Below are 6,653 nucleotides of genomic sequence, written 5' to 3'. Positions count from 1 at the left end.
TCCCCTCCTCTCCTCTCCTCTCCTCTCCTCTCCTCGTCTCTTCTCATCTACCTATCAATCTATCTATCGATCTATCTTTCAGCTCTGCTTTCCTCTGTTTTGGATTTCCTTTCAGACAGGCTTTTTGCACATAGTGGCAAAGATGGCCAGCAGCCACTCGAAGTTTGCTTTGTTTTTGTAACTGGCAACCCCAGTGGTAAGGGAGATCCTCTTTCCCAACAATTCCAACCAAAGCCCCAGGAGTGAGTCTCATTGGCCTCTCTGGAATCCACAAAACAATCGCTGTGGCCAGGAGAACGGAATATGCTGATTGGCCAAGCTCACCTATGAAGCCAGGAGCCCACCCCTGAACCCCATGGATGAGAGTGGGGGGAGGGAGTGGTTCCCCAAAGGAAAACTGAGATGCTCTTTTCTGATCCAGAGGAAATAAGAGTTGCACCCGCCGGGTAAAGGATCCCCACTGGAGAAAGCTTCCTGGAGAAGTTGACCTCGAAGTGGAAACTCAAGGATGAACTGGGCTATGCCAGGTGACAGGGAGAGCGTGAGTAGGAAGGGTGCTCCCAGCAGAGAGAACAGCATGTACAAAGGTCTGGAGAGCACTGCTTGTTCCAGAAAATGCAAGTGATTTACTCTGACTAATGACTGGGTCCTGTAGAAGGAGGGAGAGGAAGTATTGAGGTCAGAGAGCAAGTCAGAATGCCTTTAGGGGACTGTGATTTTATCCAACTCTTCTCCCTACCTCCCCACCCCCATCCACTCCCTTGGGATCATGACTCAGTCATGGGGTTTTCACACCCTCATACTTAAAGCTTGGCACAGTTTCCCCATTTCAGCGACTGTGTCATTCATCAGCAGATTAGGTCACACCACTGATCCACACTGTGGGTCAGCTGATCATCATATAATTTGACCACTATTCTCCCTTAATTTCACAAGGCAAAGGAATTCCAACTTGAAAAGCAAGGGAACATTAATACATGTGACACAGCCGGTGCATAGCCCACAAGTGTTCACGCAAGTTTTGTTCATTTGAAAAGAGGAGAATCGCATTATATCTAGGTCTACAGCCATCTTTGATTGAGTTTGTCCTCTCTTGGGGTGGGGGTGGGGGCGGGGGCGGGGGCGGAGTTCTCTTTCATCCTCAGAACTCTGTGAGGGAAATGCTTTTGCTGTCCCCATTTCACAGATGAGAACTGAGGCCAAGAACTCAGATGTGGCCCGCATCTCACATGCATGATTTCTGTTAAAGCCTCACAACAGTGCATCCCCACTTCAGATATGGGAAACGAAGGCCCAGAGAGCTGAAACAACTTGCCAGAGTCACACAGCAAAAGTAAGGCCTGGGGGAGGCTCAGACATGGCTGGTGGGATTGGAAAAAACATGGTACAGCCACTTTGGAATACAGTCTGGCCGTTCCTCAAAAGGTTAAACAGCATTACCATGTGACCCAGCAATTCCACTCCCAGGCATATGGAAAACGTATATCCACACAAAAACATGTACACTAGGTTTATAGCAACATCATCTATTACAGCCAAACATAGAAACAACCCAAATGTTCAACAAGTGACGGATGGATAAATAAAATGTGGTCTACCCATACAATGGAATATTATTCAGCAATAAAAAAGAGTGAAGTAGTGACACATGCTACAACATGGATGAACCCTGAAAACATGCTAAGTGAAAGAAAGACCCAAAGAAGCACATATGATATAAACATATTTATAGGAAATGTCCAGACTAGGCAAATCTATAGAGACAGCAGATTAGTGATTGGCAAGGGCTGCAAGGAAAGAGATTGGGGGGTTTTAAGTGGCTAATAATGGGTACAAGGCTTCTCTTAAGGGTGATGAAATGTCCTACAATTGATGGTGGAGATGGCTGCACGACTGTGATTATATACGAAAAGCCACTGAATTGAATATTTTAAATGGGTGAATTAAATGGTATATGAACTTTATATCTCAATAAAGCTGTTAAAGAAAGTAAAAAGAAAGAGAAAAACAAAGGAGAAAAAAGAAAAGTAAGGAGATGGGCTGTGACTGTGACCTAAACTCTAACCAATGTTTGAACATCTATTGCTAGTATGTGCCTAACTAGTCTGAGCCAAAAAAAGGGCGGTGGTTGCGGAGAGAGAGAGAATATATTAGTTCATGTAGTGGAAAAGTCTATGGGTGTTTCAGGCCTGGCTGGATCCAGGAGCTCAGTTGTGCTCGGTCTCTTAGCTCAAATTTGCCTCTATTGCCTTCCTTCTCAAGTAAATGACAGAGGGACTTGGCAGTTCTTACCATCCCAGCCATCCTAAGGAGTACTTTCTTCTGCATGATTTTTAAAAAATATATATTTGTATTGATTTCAGAGAGGAAGGGAGAGGGAGAGAGAGAGAGAGAGAGAGAGAGAGAGAGAGAGAGAGAGAGAAACATCAGTGATGAAATGTCCCCTATTGGGGATCAAGCCCACAACCTGGGCATATGCCCTTGACAGGAATCAAACCTGGGACCCTTCAGTCTGCACGCCGACGCTCTATCCACTGAGCCAAACCGGCTAGGGCTCTTCTGCATGATTTAAGTAAAGGACTGAGGGAGGTTTCTCACTGATCTGGCTGAGGTCACTATAGAATTAATCACTATGGCCAGCACAATCTGTGGCTCTGGTGGGCCAGGACTGGGTGACATGATTCACCCTAGAGCCAGGGAGTGTGGTCAGCTCTACTCAAATCATATGGTCTGTTGGGGGGCAAGTGCATCCCCAAAGGAAAACTGGGATTCTGGGTAGGTGTGAGCCACAGAGGCCCCTAGTATTGGGGGATCGTGGACCCATTGCTCAGGTTTGACTCCTGCTTCCTCCACTGCCGGTTCTGTGACCTTGACAAAGTACTTAATCCTTCCAGGCCTCAGTGCCTTCATCTGTAAAATGGAGCGAGTAATAGTATGTCCCTTATAGGGTTGCTCTAGGACTTAAATGAGATGCCTCCAGTAAAGGATTAGAAGGGAGTCTGACACACATTTATTACCTAGTATCATCACACACGTGCTATAGGGCCATTGGCAGTTACCCCAGCCACTTGCAGGACAGCAGGAAAGCAGGTGATGAAAACATCAATTGTTGGTCAAAAAGGAGTTTTGGAGGCAACTGTTAGGAAAGGGTAAGAGAAGCCCTGGGACTTCCTGAGTGACTGGATCAGGCTGTCCACGGTGCCTCTACTTCCCCAGCACAGCATCCGTCCTGTGTTGTGACTGCTCGGCCCCATCAGACTCGGAGCTCCCTCTTGACTCTTAGTGGTTATGGACTCTGAAGTTCCTGCAATTTTAGAAGAAGAATACAAAATTCCAAATATGAAATAGGAAGAAAGTGGGTACTTACTGACAATGCAAATAGTAACTCATCTCAAATTTTTGGACACTTGGAGCATCGGGACCATTTCTTTTGAGATCTCTTTGGGCAATTTACACAGCGATGCTTCCTGTTTGTATCTTGGCTGCCCCTCAGTCACCCCGGAACATTCTAGAACTCCTAATGCCTCCCAGTACTGGTAACTCTGCCTTTGGGTCCAATAACGATGTTCAATAAATGTCTGTTGGATGACTAACTGGTCAAATAGCTACACCCCAGATTAATGTTCACAATGGACAACCCACACCTACATAGTTAAGAGCCTACTGCTTTTTTTCCCTTTAAATAATGAAGACGGTTTTGAGAAATCTCCTTTCCTTAAAGGCCAAGATCCTGCCCAACTGATTCTGGGGCCTCTGAAATGAGACTGACCTGGGTTAGTTTTTGGTTCTGGGCTCTGCCCTTCTCTGAGCCTCGGTTTCCTCCTCCATGCAATGGGAATACTTGAGAGAAATAAATGGGAATCATCTCAAACATGTAAGTGACTGACTGCACACAATGCCTAGAATGTGTGTCTAAAACACGAACTTCTGTTATTTTTCACTTTTGCTTACCCCAGAAGCAAACACAATTAAAGGTTGTGAAATAGTTTTAAATCTATAGAAATGTTGCAAGAATAAGTCAGAGAATTCCAGTATGCCCTTTACCCAGAGTCACCAATTTTTAATATTTTACCATATTTTATCATCCTCTCTTTATGTGAATATATATTCATTATTATTAATATTTATTTTTCTGAATCATTTGAGAAGAGGTTGCACACACCATGCCCCATTTGTCCCTTAATATTTCAGCATATATTTCCTAAGAACAGGATGTTATAACTACACCACAGTTGTCAAATACAGGAAATTTACCTTGACACAATGCTTTAATCTACTTTCCACATTCTAATTTTGTCAATTGTTGCAACAATGTCCTTTACAGCACCTTTCCCTTCTAATACAGGGTCCAGTTCAAGGTCATGTTTTGCATCTAGTTACTATGTCTCTTCAGTTTTCTTTAATCTGGAATGATTCCTCGCTTTTCTTTGTTTTTATGACATTAACATTGCAGGGATCTGTTCCCTGCAACTTCTCTGACCTCTCTGGCTCTCCTCTCTCCTCTGGCTGGAATGCTCTTTCCTCACATCCTCACTTGGCCCACTCCCCCTTCTTCTTCTTCAAGTCTTTACTTAACTGTCACCTTCTCAGGGAGGCGTTCCCTGAACATGCTGCTAAAATGTGCAAACTTCTGACATGTCTTACACTCCATATCCCCATCTCTGCTTAATTAGATGGCATTCATCACCATCTAATATGCTATATATTTACTTGTTTATTTATTGTCCATCTCTCTTCACTAAGAAGTCAGCTCCAGGAGACCTGTCTGTTTTCTGCACAGAGGCATCTCCAGTACCATGCCTGGTAGGTGCTCAGTTATTTATTGAATGAATGAATGAATGAATGAATGTAGTATCTTTGAACCAAGCATGACCCTCACCTAGAGCTACATATAGTGAGTGCCAAAGAGTGTTTGCATTAATGAAATAAAGAAGAACAACACCACCCCCACTTGTGTTGATCAAGAATATGAGTCTGCTGTTCACGGTGAGTTATTGACATTTCCTGTCCAGGAACTGGTTACGTGGTCAGTCAGGTTGACTGCGCCAGACTGGGCCCAGATGTGGTCATCAGGCCCCATCACGGGGGGAGGGAGCTCTGTGGACACAAGACTGAACCCGGATGTGGTGATCAGGCTGCATCACAGGGGGAAGGGCAGGGGAATTTTGTGGGTGCCACTTGGAGCATTTGGAGCGGAAGCTGGTGCCTGTACCTCGAGAGGAAACAGAAACTGTGGTGGCTGGCAAGGGAAGAGGCCCGTTTGCGTCCCTCAGCCCTTCAGCCACTGCTGGCTTCCGATAGACCACAGATACTTTTTGGAGGAAACTTTCTATTTCTATATTTGTACATGCAGAAAAGTACACAGCTCAATAAATGACAGCTCAATAAATTTTCACAAAGGCAGCACACCGGGGTAACCAGCCCCCAGATCAAAGAACAGAATACCAGTCACCTAGCAGCCCCCTCCCAGTCCCTACCACCACCCTCAATGGTAACCACTACCCTGACTCCCAGCACTAAAGATTACTTCCTGTTTGTGAACTTCGTGTACTCACACGGCACTAATTCTTTCACGTATGACTTCTCTGCACAACATTGTTTGCAGCAACAGCCTTTTGACCCTGCCTCTTCCTCCACAAGCTCAGAGTGGGAACAGGAACCTAACAATAACTCACTTTGCTTGGCTGGTTTCAGTGTGCCAGCCGTTCCTTAGAGCCTCCAAACCGCTCTGTGGGCTGGGCCTGTTATTGCTCCCATTTCACAGATGAGGGGACTGAGGTGCAGAGAGGTTATAAACAGTTTGCCCCGCTAGGAAGCAGAAGATTGTATATTTGACCCCAGATCTGTCTGATCTCTGAGCTCATTTTCTTATCCACCATACACATTTCTTAACAATAAAATGACCATTTATTGAGCATCCATTTGGGCTGGACATTACTCTTGAGCTTCATGTTCATCATCTTATTTGATTTTCCCAGTCCTTATATGAGCAATCCATGCTTGACAGATGACTCAGAGAGATTAAGTAATTTATCCAAGGTCACACAACCTAGGAGGCATGAAAATAAAGATTTAAACCCTACTACATTGACTCCAAAGTCCAATGTAGGGTGGAATCAGCATTTAAGTGCATCTTTCAAGTATACCTACAGGGCTTTTCAAAGAAGAGGTGACAACAATAGCAGGTATCTTTTGTAGAGCTACTTTGAGTCAGAAGCTTTGGCCAAAGATTACAAATGATTCCCCCCAATATCTGTTCCTGCCTCCTCTCTCCTAGTAAAAGAACGCCTGAGTTTTAGCTGGATAGACGGCTTCCCACAGCTTTACCACATTTCCCAGGCTTCTTTGCAACCAGCTGGAGTCATGTGACTAAGTTATAGCCAATGAAAAGCTCTTCCCCCACATATCCACAGGCCTACCCTTCACAAGGAATGGGCAATGCTCTTCCTTTCACTGTTCTCTTCCTGTTGGCTGAAATAACAGACATGGTATTGGGGAGCCATCCTGGACCATGTCGACAGAGATGTCTCTGTAGCGATGGAGAAGCCAGGATGGCATGGCTCCGCAGGGTGGGGTCCCTGGCTCCTTCCACATAGTTACTCCTCCATCCCTAGAGAATGCTGAGGAGGGAAGGTTCACCTTCCCCTGTGAAG

General features: G+C 45.1%; 1 long non-coding RNA gene across 1 annotated transcript; it reads right to left on the bottom strand.

The window, feature by feature from the left end:
* Positions 1–2,997: 2,997 nt before the first annotated feature.
* On the bottom strand, positions 2,998–3,846 carry LOC106698696. Its single transcript, XR_001350077.2, has 2 exons — positions 3,770–3,846; positions 2,998–3,304 (listed from the first exon to the last, which is right to left on the bottom strand). It is a non-coding gene; the product is annotated as an uncharacterized LOC106698696 (long non-coding RNA).
* Positions 3,847–6,653: the final 2,807 nt, after the last annotated feature.

The sequence above is a fragment of the Myotis lucifugus genome, unplaced genomic scaffold (genome assembly GCF_000147115.1).
Source record: "Myotis lucifugus unplaced genomic scaffold, Myoluc2.0 scaffold_215, whole genome shotgun sequence".
NCBI classification, from domain to species: Eukaryota; Metazoa; Chordata; class Mammalia; order Chiroptera; family Vespertilionidae; genus Myotis; species Myotis lucifugus.
Note: the sequence above shows the minus strand (reverse complement) of the source record. Positions and strands in the feature narration are given on the sequence as shown.